This window comes from Periplaneta americana, chromosome 15, assembly GCF_040183065.1.
Source record: "Periplaneta americana isolate PAMFEO1 chromosome 15, P.americana_PAMFEO1_priV1, whole genome shotgun sequence".
NCBI lineage: Eukaryota > Metazoa > Arthropoda > Insecta > Blattodea > Blattidae > Periplaneta > Periplaneta americana.
The window spans coordinates 172,712,997-172,729,717 of NC_091131.1; the positions used below are offsets into that span (position 1 = coordinate 172,712,997).

The 16,721-nt window shown below is 35.6% G+C and overlaps 1 protein-coding gene across 1 annotated transcript in view; it reads right to left on the reverse strand.

Moving 5' to 3' along the window:
- The window catches only part of LOC138715539 (uncharacterized), a 171,754-nt gene that overhangs the window by 136,825 nt on the left and 18,208 nt on the right, over positions 1-16,721 (reverse strand). The gene's annotated exons all lie outside the window — the stretch shown is intronic.

A 16,721-nucleotide genomic window follows, 5' to 3' on the forward strand; every position in this document is an offset into this window, starting at 1 on the left:
ATTCTTTTTCTGAATGTGTCCTCCTCTGTCTTTCACCCATTGTTTGTAGATTCATTCATCATCTCTGATATCTTGTGAAAATACATTAAGAACGTAATGGTCAAACTTTCTAGCAGTGCCACAGACATCATGCACTTCATTTTGTTCTCATTGCATACCAACGTTTTGTATAAAATCTGATATGCTCTTAGACATTTCTGATAATGATGCAAGTAGCAGTGTCATGTTCTCATGATAAATACAGAGGCATAAATGTTCAGGAGTGTGTTGTGGACGAAGTTTACCAAATCTTGCCAATTCAATTTTAAATTCTGGGTAATTGTTTTGAGACTGTTTGTAGGTTTCACTCACACTAAAGAACAGGAATCACTTTTGTACCTTCTTTTTTTCAGCTTCTGAAAAAATGATGACATAATCCTTGGTCCCAGACATTTGATAGGACATGCTGTCACTGTCATAGAAAGCTCAAAAGCTCATAGGTCCCTTGAATAACAGCTAAATTGACATGAACTCATATTTCTTCTTTGGTGCTCCTATTATTTATCGAAGTGGTCTCAAAGTCGACAGAAATTGAAATACATTGAATCCCATAACTGCTTGTATCCCACTTGGTCTGACCACTTGTTTGGATCACATAATCCTGTAGATCATCGTGGATTCATTTGGCCTTGATATCACCTCCATTCCACCAATTTAGCCGATGCTGAGTGACCTTGTTAAATAATAGACTTACTAGTTGCCAGAAAGAAAAAAAAAAGTGCACACCGGTACATTTTATGTTTCACGTTCGAATGTGGAAAGCTGGACAGTGTGTACTGCATTTTCGGCACTGCCTCTGAGATTGTGAAAAGAAAAAATATATGCACATCATAATCTCTCAGCTGGAGTGTAATCAAACTCACATCCCCAGCACACGAGTCCCTTTCCCTACTCCAGCTACGCTGGTTATCACTAGCTGTGTTAAATTAAATTCCAAACATTCCAAAAATTGTAGGCGAACATTACAAGTCTTTCAGAACTTTCGAAACAATTCCAGGAATTTACATGTATTTCACTGATTCGATTATCGAAGTTTCTTGCAGTATTATAGGTTTACAGAGACATCTACCTGCACCAGAGAAAATTTTCAGAGAGTGAACTCTATATGTTTCATAGAGTCCACTCATTCAGCAATAAGACTAATTTAACTGCATCAATCTACATCATGGGACACCCAACTTTAGTTTTGTTCTAAAGTGAGCCAAATTACGGCATTTATAGCCCTTAAAACTTCTCCATCGTCGAATAAAATTTTACTATTTACTATTCCACATTTCTGAAATGTTTCAGGAACAACAGGAGTCCATGGAGTGAGAAGACATCGACGCCGAGAATGACATGCAGTCCATGGAGTGGGACCCTACAACTAACCCAGCCAAACATCTGGCTACACCAGGATACCAGACAATGGAATGGGATACCTAACAGAATTAATGATGGTGGACAAAGCATTTCGCCAACAAGGTAAGACCCTGTGGCTTTCATCTTCTTTATTAGATCAAATAATTGAATTATCATGAACTATTACTCCAGCAGTATTCCTGGTCTGCATTTCAGTAGCAGGAAGCTGAGGGTTTAAGATTATTTACCTCTAGAAATATAAGGCTTTTGCTTTGAGAAATATTATTATAGCATTTTTATAATGCCTCCTTTATCCTTGAAATTAGTTTTTACAGATTTTTTGATAGCTTGCATGTTTGAATGTGTGGAAATATTTAGATTTTAACGACGATAAAACAGTATGTTCTTCCATATAGGGTTTTGTGTCTTTTGGGATTTAGGCAACACCAGTTGTTACAAACCGCACACAAAAAAATCAACCACAGATCTACGAATATGTACAGATACGGAAACAACCATTGGAGTTTCCTTATTGTCTAAGTTTCGCTTACAACACAGTGAGCATGTGCAGTTAATAAGAGCCCCTGTATATATGCTACTTGTGAGCAATTGTGCGAAACTGTTGCCTACATACAGGTGGACTCCCATCAAGACTCACTCCATGAAAGAATTTCGAGAAGACTAAGTACTCAGAGCGTATGAGAATGCGTAGCGTTTCTTTTTTATTACGATTTTGTTGAGATGGACTGTTCCCTCTTTGTAGCACTTGTTCAGTCTGCTTATGATTTTCGTGTAACCTTAATGCATCAGTCCTGGAAATGAAAAGTGCTGTAATTTTAACTATGCTTTTCTGGTGTGCACAACAAATACAGAAAGGCGAGAGTAAGATTATTGCAGTATTCATATTAAATAGTGTAACATACAGAAATTTACAATATGAGTAATAATTATACTAACACTGGGCAATTCTGCAAAGCATAGCCTACGGAAAGTGTTGTCTGAGCGGAAGAAGTGCTGACCACCATGGAGACTTGCAATGTGTAGGCCTACCTGTCTTTAGTGTCAGTTGGAAGATAAGTGCACAGCACATAAAATACTCTTCACAAGCAATTTCTGCTACACGTCAAATGTGAGCTCTGCTAGACATATTTTCATTCATGGACACCAAGAGCCAAGGGGCTTTCGTAGCACAATCAAAATTACCCCATGTCTACCTGTGTGCTCCTCACTCCACACGAATATAAAAATTGAAGTTAAAAACTTGTTCAATGTTATGTTGAGTTTGCATTGCTTGACAGGTTCGGTGGAGACCAGGAGCCTGATAGACATCCGGATGGCTCTAGAGAGGGAGAGCACCATCTACAGCTGTACAATCATAGATGCAGATGACGCAGGTAATATTCCAAATAATGGTGAAGAGTTACGCTCTGTTCACGTGACTATAGTTAGTCAACTATATCCACCGTAACCATTCAGTTACAGTTAACAATAGTACCTTCAGGGCAAAATTATATATTTTTATTTCAAATATGGAATTAGTTAAACAGAAATACTGGTACTCTCTTGCACATTTTCTAAGTAAATTCAGATGAAAATGAAGTGCATGAAAAGAAGAAAATCGGAGCAATTTCTGAATTTAAATTCATGATTTAAACAATAAAAAATAAGGTTTAAGCTGCTTGTGTGCGATCAAAGTTTTTCTTCCAATTCAATACAATAGAAGAAAACTTCTTAAATTTTGATCAATATTGAACAAAATATTTTTCAAAACTATTTCAAATTGCTAACGATTTGACAAGATTTTAAAACATGCGCTTCAAGTTCATTGTAACCTAGCCAAAGCCAACCTACCAAATATTACAATATTAATATATGAATTATTTGGCAAATACATGCCCATACAAAATATCTATATTACTTAATACTGCACAGCACCCTAAAACTAAGAATATTATGATTGCACATTGTTTCAAAACAAAACATTTTCAATTAGTATTCGCCTATGTTGTAGATTTAGAATTATCTTCATTCAAAAAATACATAACTGGTACTTAATATGAGATAGTCTATTATATGCTTTGCAATTTGTACATACGCATTATGTTTCTTGCAGTTATTGTAGTATGCCACAGAAGTCAATGGTGTTTCAGTTTCAGAAGCATGGCCGTATGTCTCAGTACCTCAGATGCTGTCTGTCATGTGGATGAGAGCAAGTTCGAACCTCATGCGAGTAATTTTTTTCTTGAACAATGTGGAATAATAAAATTTTATTACTGGCCAGTTTGTTTGGGTTACTATTAGGCTTGACCTTACATAAAGTTAGAGGTAGAAAATTCAGTTCCATCTTTTCGCCCCTGTCGAATATATATATATATATATATATATATATATATATATATATATGTACTTTTTTCTGGTAAAAGGCCACAGATTACATAGAAGGAGCTATTACATATCTGACGAGGACAAAGTGATTTTTGTGAAAGATAGAGCAAGTTCTTGGCCACATATGAGGAAAAGAGGTAGTGATGACATTGTGTAATTGTAAGCAATAGTAATGACACTTTATACAGAGTGTTTCAAATAAATGGAATGAAAGTAATCCCAGTGTTAGGGAAATTTTAGCTAAAAACAATTAATGGTTGAATTGTACTGTAACTTTCCTGAAAAATATGTTAAATGCAATCATCTTATGAATCACCAGTATTTTGTCCTGAAAACTGACACCTGGTCCAGCAGAGGAGCGTCCAAGGGAATAGTTTCAGGAGAGCAACAAGAAACCTAAGAGACGAAAGTGGAAACATCATTAGCAAGTACGAATAGACACAAACTAACTTCTTCTGGTCAGATTAGTTTACAATAGGAATAACATTAAAATTATGTTTAGAGAACAATCTTTCATAACTCTCTTTTTTTTTTTGTTTTGTTTTTTCTTTTTTAAAGAAGACAAACTATCTTCTAAGTAATGGTTCGATTTTTTTTTTCTATGTAAAGCCTAATAATAACTAATAGGATTTGGGCAGTAATTCTTTCACTTTCTCTTAAACAAACTGAAACATCGGTCCCATGACCCAGTAAAACTCCACTTTCGAGTTATTCAGGAAATAATAATCACTCTGAGAAAGAGACGGAACACTTCACATAATTTTACCTAATTAGCATGTAGCGTTTCGGTTTTGCATAACTTCCGATGTTTGGTTATTATAGTGTAACTGTAGCCTAAGAGACAGGAAAATTTGTCAACAATACATCAATTGCTTCTTGTAACTTTCCAATATACACTGTGTCCCTAAAGTCAAGGTGGGGTTACCAAGTTTCCTAGGTGTATTAAAAACAGAAGACAGGGGAATAACTCCAGGACACTAGTAAGTAGCTTAAAATCATGCCATAATGTTGCAGGAAGTCATGACCAACTGTACAAAGAAAAATCCTCTTAGTCATCCTTTTGTACTTCAGTATAATACATCGTTACGACAAAATTATATTGAAATAGACAACATTTCCGTATAAAACTAATGCAGTTAATTTACCATGCGCTTTTGGTGTAAGAATACTTTCTTTGCTGATATCAAATTACATTGGTCAACGGCCATTTTGCGCCACAAATAAAACTAACAAATTCTTACTAATTTCGACCTCCCAAATTAAAAAATAACACAGAAAATGTTCCATCAGTTCGGGTTTTCGAGATGACAATATAATTAATTTTATATGCATTCTATTTATAAAATCACCATATTTCGTCTGTAACTACTTTGTTTTACAAATGTGACGACCCATTATGTGAAAACATGTTAGAAGCTCTTGTAGAAACGGAAATTATTTTATTGCCCTTTTACGAGTCTATTTGGAGGGTGTGAAACAGGTTCACAGTATGAATTCGCTTGTGTTTACCTGATTTTACTCAAGATGTGTATTTCTTTCACTGTGAGCTTTAATGACATTACTGTAATTTATATTTTGCAATAGACCACCTTGTCAAAATGACTTCTAAAAGTGGAAATTGTTTTATTGCCCTTTTTGGTTCCATTTGGAGGAGGAGAAACAGACTTGCTATATGAAATAGCTTCAGTTTACCAGATTTCCGTGGTGTTAGTATTCTGTGTAAGGTGTGTATTTCTTTAAAGTGTGCTTTAATGATAATATTCAAATTACGAATGGTTTATATGTGCGGATTTGAAGATTGTAATATTGCTTCTTGGAATTCAATTAGGCTACACAAAATTTTGCTGCTTTCTGTGCAAATGGGACAGTTGTACTCGAGAAAAACATTATAAAATAAAATGACAATCACTAGAGCCAGGGAAGAAAAATATTATACATCAACCCCATGTACCTCAAAGTAAAATAATTTTACTCCCTTCACACATTAAGTTAGGGTTAATAAAGAATGTTGTTAAAGGGATGAATCATAAAATAAAGCATTTAAACATATCCAGGAAAAATTTCCTACTATTAGTGACTTGAAAGTAAAAGAGGGAGTTTTCAATGGACCACAAATTACAGAAATAATGCAGGACAATCACACCGAATCTTTGTTGGAAGGAAAAGAGAGAGCCACCTGGATTGCATTCAAGGAGGTTGTATGAAATTTTCTGGGTAACTGTAAAAGTGAGAACTATAAAGAACTAGTGCAAAATTTACTGTTGGCATATGAAATTATGGGTTGTAACATGTGCCTGAAAATTCACTTCCTTCACTTCCATCTTGACTTTTTCCCCGAGAATTGTCACGATTTCAGTGATGAGCATGGTGAGTGCTTTCATCAAGAAATTTCAACTATGGAAAAAAGATACCAAGGACAGTAGAGTGTCAATATGCTTGCAGACTATTGTTGAACTTTATCTCGTAATTTACCTGATTCCCAGTATGAAAGAAAATGCAGAAAAAGAAAGCTGTAATCTTCTGAACAGTGAATATTTGACCTTAGTGTCATTATATAAAGCAGTATTTTGAATAGATATAATTCGAAAATTTCTATAAAACCATAACCAACAACTGTTTTTTATTGTCATATTCGTATTCAGGAGTCTCAAATTATATAGAAAACATGTATCACATGCCCAGCACAAAAAAAAAGTTAAAATTTGTTACGCAGTATTATATTAAGGTATAAGGCAGGACTAGACACATTATGTGATTCTGAGAAATGAGCGCTGTGTGCTTTAAAGAGCCGGTCTTGCGAGCGCTGTGACATAAGCATACTGTATGTCATTCAGTGTCGGTGCAGTGGTGACTCTGCAGTGTGATGGCGAACTTTGAAGACGGAGTTTCCGCTCATACACTAAAGCGTCCTGCTACTCCCAATGCTTTTAACGTATCATGGGAGGAGGAGTTCTTTTTGGTAGAGAGCAGTGGATTAGCAAAGTGTTTAATTTGGCATAAAACACTCCAACCGATTAAGAAGTTCAATATCCAACGACATTATTCTTTACAACATGCTACTGAATATGACAAATATGTTGGTAATGAACGCCATAAATTAATACAAAATGCTTCTCAGGTACATTATATTAGAGTATCTATTTGATATTTATATTGCATTATAAGTTATTATACATTTAGTAATATATAATTTTAAATTATACAAATATTATGCTATATCATAGTATAGTATATTACAGTTTATGATATATATGATATATATATATATATATATATATTGATATTGATATTTATTTGTCATTCAACATTACAATTCACAGTTATGGTGGACCTTCACATTTCTGTTTTTCGATCCACCATCCCTTTAATACATATAACTCTTTTCTATTAAGGTATTCTTTGCCGAGAATTTCTTGATTGCTTTCTAATGTTCTATTATGACTGAATTGCTATATGTCCTTCCCCCTCTATCTTCTTCTATTCTCTCCCTCCTACCTAGACTGTTTCCCTTCCATTCCTAAATTTCCTATTTTATTACCCCTATCCATATATTTATTTCGATAATACTCCTACAGTTATAGTACCCCTGCTACTACTCCCAATCCAAAACATTGAAAAACATCAAATATCTAATTCACTTAAATTACACTTCCAATTTCCCTCTCATTCCACTTCACATTTGTTCAGATATCATTGTATTCATTGTTTGATAGTTTATCTTATTACACTCTTACCCTATCTTCTTACACTAACACTTTCTTCTCTGTTCCTTTTCTTACACTTTTGCCACCCCTAAATTTTCTGCACTCACTTTTTAGCACTCTTCTTCTTCGCTATAACCTCTCCAACGCCCTATCTATTCAGTCCTCACAATCACTAATATCTGGTAGTCGCTTCATTCCTACACTCGTTCTTCTCATGTCTTCTCTTGCATTTCCTCCATTAGTCTTGTCTATTCTCCTGACCTTAGACACTACCAGTTGTTTCCCTAATCCTTCGTCCGCAGTGTTTTATATCTGCCTCACGTTATGTTTTCCTCCTTGGTTTATTCTGGTCAGCTGTTTCGTACTCGAAGTAGACGTCAGGTATCGTCATTGTCCATCTCTCGTTTCATTGATATTGAAGTTTTGTGTCGTATGCATTTTTCCATTCTTCCTAGCGTGCTGCCTTGACGTACGCATATTTTCGCGTCCATTGAACCTCCGTTTCAATGCGCCTTGATTCACCTGGCTTTGCTAGATTTCGGTCCGAAACTCTGGTTTGTCACAATTCTTTCCACAGTATTCGAGAACGTACACTTTATCATTGATTTTCAATTTATCTATGCCTCAGACTAAGCAGATCTTTCCTCTGATTCACTTTTACACTTCACACGTCTTAGTTTGCACTTCCTTGTTTCTTTACTATCACATGACTCGCTGAATTTTTATATAGTTTCACCTATTTTCTCGCACATCTTTTTTTTTTTTTTTTTTTTTTTTAGTTTCCTCTCCAAAACCTCCACGATTTCTGAACTTGACCCTCTGCGCTCTCGTTGACAGTTGTCCTTAAATATCACATAACTCACTGCATTTTATATAAGTTTCGTCTACTTTCTCGCATATCTTATTTAGTTCTGTCTCAAACATCTCCACGATTGTTGATCTTTGACCCTCTGCGCACTCATTGTCAGTTATATACTCGACTTCTTTCTTCTCTTCCCCGCAGTCCCTTTCATAACTTCCACTTGTATCTGCACTCGCAAAGACTCCTTTCCTTATACTCTCCATATTCCCCTTCGATGATTCTCCTATTATTCCCAACCCTGGACTCCTCTCCTTCTCTTTCCTTCTTCTTACCTCTATTATCCTCTCACACGGTTCATAACCATCAGTAGCTCCCTCTTCTTCACTAGACTCATTCATCATTACACAACTTAAACCTTTCTTTATCTTCTCATTCGCACATTTCTTTGCCGCTGTAGCCTTTATGCCACTCTTCATAGAAGTGTACTTCTTCCTGTCTGTTAGCTTGGTGATCCGTTTTTTGCTCCCTGGTTCAATGTCTTCTTTCTGCGTGTGACGCCTTCTTGCTTCGACTTCTGATTCATCATTTTTCGCCGCATGCTTCTCATATTCTACATTAGCTCCAATGTTTTCTTCCGAAGCCAGTTGAACTGTTCGCTTGATTTCCTTCTCTACTCCTGCTTTCGATTCCCGCTGCACGTGTTTGTCAGTCTGCCTCTGATGTTTCTCTACCACGTTATTTAATCCAAATTCCGGATGATTTATATTCTTCTCACAAAACTCCAGGTCATAGTATCTCCCGTTGACTTTCAGTTTATCTTCATATATCTTAGCAAAATTTCCCTTATTTCTAGCAACTATCATGAACGGTATCAGCGCTTTGCGTCTTCTTCTTGTTTCATGGTTTACGTCTTTTTCAACCCTTATTTTCGTTATTCTTAATTTTCTTAAGTTCCTTAAGATAATTTCTCTTGTTCTCATGCTTACGAAAGAAATTAAAATAGGTCTAAATCTTCCTTTCCCCATTCTATAAGTCTGTTCAATGTGGCCCACTCTCACATCGATACCAAAAATCTTATCGCACACGTTGCATACAGTCTCATATGTATCCATTCCATATTCATGACCCTCTTCTTCCACCCCGAAGAATATTAAATTCTTCTTTCTTTGCTTATCTTCATAATATTTGATTTTCTCTTTCATTTGCTCATTATCCCGTACCAGATAATCAATCTTCGCACAGATGTTATTTATTCTGCACGTCAAGCTTCCTGATGTTATATCCACTTGATTATTCGAGTTTCCTGTACTGTTCTGCATTTGTAGTCCTCCATTCCTAGCTTCATTTCTCCCCTTCTTTATCACTTCTCGTTGTAGCACTTTTTCCATTTTCTAATGTACCTTCCGCTCTATCACTCGTTCGTAGGTCAATGCCTCTATACGCTGTTCAGACTCCGCTCCTTCAGCACACGTCCTTACTCGGCTAAAACTCGTTGATGACTGTATATATATGTACATATTACTAAATGTACTATAATAACTTATAATGCAATATAAATATCGAATAGATATTCTAATATAATGTACCTGAGAAACATTTTCTTTAAGTTGTATTAATTTATGATCATATATTATATTATATTATATTATATTATATTATATTATATTATATTACATCATATCATATCTTATCATATCATATCATACACCATACCATACCATACCACATTATGTCTTATTATATTATATTATATTAAGTAGGAGAAGTGGAAGCCATACAACTGTCTCGTAGAACCGTGGTGAGGAGATTGCAGTATGTGCGTATGGGTTATGTAAATAAGCCTAATGATTTGTGTGTGTTCATGGAGCAAAGTTTATTTCATTAAATTAATAAGAGTGTTATAAATTCTGTAATGTACAATGGATTGATATAATATCCTTATAAACTATTACGTACTGACAGCCTCAATGAATTGAACAACCGTGACTCTTGTCATATTAATGCAGGGAAGGTAGCTGTAATGCGGGTCCGCCACTGCATGAGCATTCTGCTCTGGCTTGGAATTGAAGTGCCTTGCAGAGTGAGAGCAGCTCTGGCCGACTAAATAGAGCAAAATTTGCAACTGTAACCCATGTGTGTTGTGAGTAGTGTCGTGTGTTTAACAAATAACCACTGCACAAAACTAGCATTCGTTGTCGGGATAGACAGCTGAAAGAGACGTAAATTTTACTAGACAAAAGCATTTAGATTTTAATTTTTTGCACTTTATTCTAAATTACCACATGGTCCCAATACTGGACACTACCAGTGTTTCCAGTACCAAACAGAAAAATAATTATTGTGGCACATAAAATAATGCCATCATTTGGTTTCAGTGACTTCTAAAAGGATGATAGCATCTAAAAAGGGAAAATGACTGTCAACAGAGTACTGGCAGGGAGTGAAGCAGCAGATCACTTCTCTGTGCCAAGAAGCATTTTGGGAGACCGTGTTTGGGATTTGTGCCCTTAAGAGGGGAGAATGAATTAAAATAAATCCTTTAAAGAACATTCGACAATGAATTGGAAAATAAATTGTAAAATATCTTAAACATCTGGACAATTGTTTCCTATCCTGAACAAAATCGAACTTCTTACTCTAGTCTACGATCTTGCTGAGCACTTGAAATTGCCACAGCAATTCAACAGAACAAAGCAGATAGTGGGAAACAAGTTTTATCGTGGATTTATCAAGCAGTATTCCGAATTTTCTTTGTGTTGTGCTCAATTAACAAGCCTGCAGAGAGCTCCAGGCTTAACAGGTACAAGTGAATGCTTTTTTTGCCGAACTAGAGGAACTAATAGGAAAATATTCGTTCCCTCCAAGCAGAATTTTCAACTGCGACGAAACTGGTGTAAGTTCAGTGCATTCAAGTAACTTGAAAGTCTTGGCTCTTAAAGGCAAGAAGCAAGTTAGGTAAATGTGGCAGAAATATCACAATGTTGCTTTGCATCAATGCTAGGGAAACGAATGGCTTCACAATTGACGAAAGACACATCAGAAGGAAGGACACTCAATACAGCAGTTGGATCAAAGTACCAGGCTTTCTGAAATGGTTGAAAGCATTTGTCAGGCCGAGCATGGATTTGAATATCAACAGGATGCATCAGGCATTTAAAGAAAAGTATCCAGGAAGTGTGGTTAGTTCTATGATAAAGTTTCCAATAAGGAGTTTCCAAATGCTTCAGTTCATCGGCTAAGAACTGACACGTGCAAAACATGTGATGGATTTGCTTGTGAAATTTCTTCAGTCAATACAGATTCAGTCCTATGATGTGAAAAGGTATCGAGACTTACGCCATACAAAATGTAAGGAAGTACTTGAGACTGTTATGATACCCGTTTTCCACAGTAATGTCAGTTGATCTTCAGCAAGTGTTACTAGTTCCAAACCTTGCCCACAGCAACATGTTTTACAGCAGACAGCTCAACTGTTATAATTTAGGCTTACATGTTGCAGATCCTCATGATTGTGTTATGTGTGTGTGGGATGAGAGCATTGCCTCTCGTGGGACTAATGAAGTTGCATCGTGCTTATTGAAATTAATAAGAGAAGGAGGGAATTTGAACAAGAGGAAATTAGTCATTTAGTCTGATAATTGCGCAGGTCAAAACAAAAATCGCGTAATGCCTTTCCTTATTATGTCTTTGGTACATCATGACAGAAACATGGACATTACAGTGAAGTGAAGGAAGCGAATAGAAGCATTTGAAATGTGGATATGGAGAAGGATGCAGCATGTGTAATGGACAGAGTAAGAAACGAAGCTGTGTTGGAAAGACTTCAAGAAGAAAGAATGACGCTGAAACTGATCAAAAAGTGGAAAAGGAATTGGCTGGATCACTGGTTGAGAAGAAACTGCCTATTGAAGGATGCAGTGGAAGGGATGGTGAATGGAAGAAGAGTTCGGGGCAGAAGAAGATAGCAGATGATAGACAACATTAAGATATATGGATCATATGCAGAGACAAAGAGGAAGGCATAAAATAGGAAAGACTGGAGAATGCTGGGCTTGCAGTGAAAGACCTGTCCTTGGGCAGAACACTGTGAATGAATGAAATGCCCTTTGAGGAAGTTACACTAAAAGTTGCTTATAATGCTCACAGCTTCTTGATCTGTGACCGTGATTTTGATCTTATTGAGATGAGAAAGAGAGTCTGGAAGGCATGCATTCCAAGAGATTTGCATTATGTTGTGGAAACTGCTCGACATCTTCAATGTCATGGAGATTGAATCTGATGATTTCTTCGACCTAAAATATGCTGCAGATTCTGTCATTACGACCTCAAAATGTGAGATCTCAAAATTAAATATGATTCATGTAACTAAATAGTTACCAGGAAAGCTTCTTACCAAGAAAACTCACAGAAACCTAAGTGGAAGGTGATGAACAATATGAGGAAAGGAAAACTTCCTACTAAGATAAGAGACACTTTTCTGCATGCACTCCCACAACCTATGTTACCAGTTGCTAAAATAGCAGATCTGAAAAACATGATATCGTTTCTACCAAAGGTACTTTTTATGAAGAACTTTGCAGAAACTGAGTATTGGAACAGTAATCCTGAAACTATAGTCCCGTCGCTCTAATTTCCGGCAGCCAATCGCGTTGCAGATCAGCTACATTTAAACATGTGCGTCTTGTAATTCACTGATGAAGATGCTATTCATTTCTTAAAGCTCGATAAATACTTAATATAATCGCCCGCCATTTTGGCTCTTTCGTTGGAGTTCGCAGAAAGCACACGAAGACGTAATTTGCCACTCAATTATTTGCTCAATTACAGTGCGTTTGATTTATTATCATAGCAGCTATGACATGATAATGTTTAATGGTGTGGCAAATAGATTCCTCGTATGGTAGCTCGGCAATGAAAGAACAAAAATGGCGAACGATACTACCTACCTAGACTTTATAGAGCCTTCACTTCCTAAGACGTAAGCAAAGAGGAGGAGTCACGCCGGGAATAACAGCATTGCTACTGCATAATAAGACTTTTTTTTTAGTCTACAGATCTTATATTATCACCCCTTTATGATGTACAGTTGTCAAAAAAAAAGTTGCCGCACTAGTGAACAGAGAATATTTTCAAAGGCCACTTCGGGTCGCGGTGATGTTACACGATGCATGTGCTTGTACAAGCAGTTCCGGAACTATGAAAGTGTTCCATATCTGCGCCTCGTAGACCAGCGGTAGAGTGCTTGTTTAATGATTCAAAGGTTGTGGGTTCGGGCCTTCTTCAAGTTTTCATTTTATTTTTTTATCGTTCTTTAGCGATGTAAATGATATTCAAATTATCATTTATATCCAGTTATCATTCTTTATGGCTATCACGTTATTTATATTTTGTTATCGTTCTTTAGAGATATGAATAAAATTAAAGTCATCATTTGTATTCTGTTATCGTTTTATAACGATATGAATAATAATTATTATTATTGTATCTCCAATGGGGGTTAGCCCTATTTTACATATGTATGTTAGGGCTATAGTTTTATACACAAAAAAGATAAGCAAAAAGAGAAATGGAAAAGAAAATTAAATTAGCTTACGAGATGTAAACAAAACATAAACAATCCGTAAATTAGGCATTGCGATTGCAAAACAAATATCAGTTATCAATTTGAAACATACAAAAATATTAACAACACACATACGTAACACTTCTATAACACAAATATGCAGATTTCCATACCATACATCATAAATTAATACACAATAGTCACACAAACACAATCAAACTATAATTACGACATTGCGACGACATCAAGCATCCCATAACTGACTCACATACATAACAAATCAAGCATCTGTTGCAACACATACACTTCAACATAGTAACCACACTTTTAAAAGTTACAAATTTGGCTCCAAGAAAAATAAATAGGACACTGTTACTAATTACTATTCTTCTACAATTTCTTAAATACATCTGTAATAAATCTGTGAAATTCCGATATGAATAATATTCACGTTTTTTATATTGTTATCGTTCTTTAGCGATATAAATAATATTCAAGTTATTTATATTCTGTTTTCCTTCATTAGCATTATAAAACAATATTCAAGTTATTTATATTGTTATTGTTCTTTCGCAATATAAATAATCTGTATTTTATGTAAGTAATTATTATAACACAAATAACCATCTCTCCTTGTAAAATAGGTTATTTTATTTAGATAATTAAATACATATTATATAATATCTTATATTAATTAAACAAACCGATATTTATAATTTATATTCTATTATCGTTCTTTAGTGATACTGTATAAATAATATTCAAGTTATTTATATTGTAATCATTCTTTAGCGATATAAATAACATAAATTTAATGTTAGGTTTGGAAAAATCCAGTTGCATAATACTGGTATTAGTTTTTCTTTTTGTATTATTACATTATACTATCTTGAACCACAATAAAATGAAAAGGAGTTACGAGGAATTGAACCTGAGACGTTGACATCTAAATTCCGACATTCGTCCGGTGAGCTATGAGGGCAAAAGTGTGGAAACATTTTCGGAAAAATTGGCCCAACCACACTCTAGGATTTTCTGATGATTCGTAGAAGCTAGTCCAGGATGCGGGGGGCAAAGGCTAATTGAGATTTCTCGGTCTCTGATCGGGTCAAACATCCTGACAGAATTAATATTTAACCCTTGCCGTGACTTTCGGTGAAGTCCGTAGGACCCAATTAGTCAAATCCACTCTCCTCATCTCCATGCTTGGGCCACCTGGAATTTAATAAGATGCGAAAGAGATAGTGGTGTGCGGAAAGCAACGGGATGTTACCACATTTAGGTCTATCCTTCCCAAGAAAAACTGCAAACATGAACAAAGGAAGCTTCTAATAGAAGAAGAAGAAGGATCTTCTGCGGACCTCTGGAAAAAGAACTAAGGAAGAGACTAGTAAAGTGCTTTGTGTGGAGTGTGGCATTGTATGGGGAAGGAACATGGACATTACGACGAAATGAAGAGAAACGAATTGAAGCATTTGAAATGTGGATGTGGAGAAGAATGGTGCATGTGAAGTGGACAGACAGAATAAGAAGTAAAATTGTGTTTGAAAAAGTGAGTGAAGAAAGAATGATGCTGAAACTGATTAGAAAGAGAAAAAGGAATTGGTTGGGTCTCTGGTTGAAAAGAATAATAGACGACATTAGGATATGTGGATCATATGCGGAGACTAAGAGGAAGGCAGAAAATAGGAAAGATTGGAGATTGCTACGTTTGCAATGAAAGACCTGCCCATGGACAGAACACTTATGTATGTGGGTATGTTCAGAATGCCTGGAATATCGTGTCTAAGAACAGTCACTATTTGCAAAGACTAGTCAATTCCATGCCCACTCGACTGCAAGATGATCGAGATAAGAGGAAGATAGACTAAATATTGAATTGTGGCTTTTTGTTTTGTTTTTTGAACGATTAATTGTTTCAATGTTTTAAGGCCGACGGCAGTAAATTTATTTTGTTTATGCCACGGAAGATATTTTTATTGAGAATAAAATCTTTTTTCTTTCCATTTGCAGCCACAATATCATAATGATAAAGTCATGGCATAATATATTAATGAACCTGATGTTAATTACTAAAATAATCGTAAAAGAGAAAGGAGCCATTATGTATAGTTTGTCTCTCTCAAAAACAGAACAAAAAATAACATAAAAAGCACGAGGTTGTAGTCAAACGCAGGACCTCATGAATAAGAGGCCTGAACGCTACCATTATGCTATCGAATAACACACAGAATACTTCAATTATAACTGTAGATATCAGGCAACGTGGTCCAACACCATGTAACATCGCCTGTCTCCGAATTGTAGCGAAGATACCCGAAGGGAACTTTGTTTCAGGAGAGCGGCCACTTTTTCTTTTGACAGCTGTACATGTTGTAATACCTAACTACAAAACATGGCATTTGGAACACTATGAGTGAGATGGACAAGGCACTTAGAATATTCTATAAGTTTCATTTTTTTATATTTTATACTACATTCCAATTATCAAGAAAGTGTGTTTAAGTCTTATACTAACATATATCCTGTACAAATATGTGTCTATTTTGAACACAAAACATTAAGTTCAGAAATTGAGAAGTTTTTATTGTCTCCTGTGAAATTTTCTGAATGGCACTTAGAACTTTTGCCATTTCCACTCTTCAAATAATAAAGAAGGCTTTCTACATACCTCGATTTTTGTACTTCCAACCTGATGTAATACTTGAAAGATTTCACTCTATTAGGTTTCTTCTCATTTCTCGTCCCGTGTCGTTTTATATCACTGGCACATATACCTTGTAAGAACCAGTCTTGCTGATCCTTGCTAGCAATATTTAAAGACATTCAATTGTCACATTCACCAATTTTTTAATCCCTCAGACCTAGTTGCCATACGCATATATGC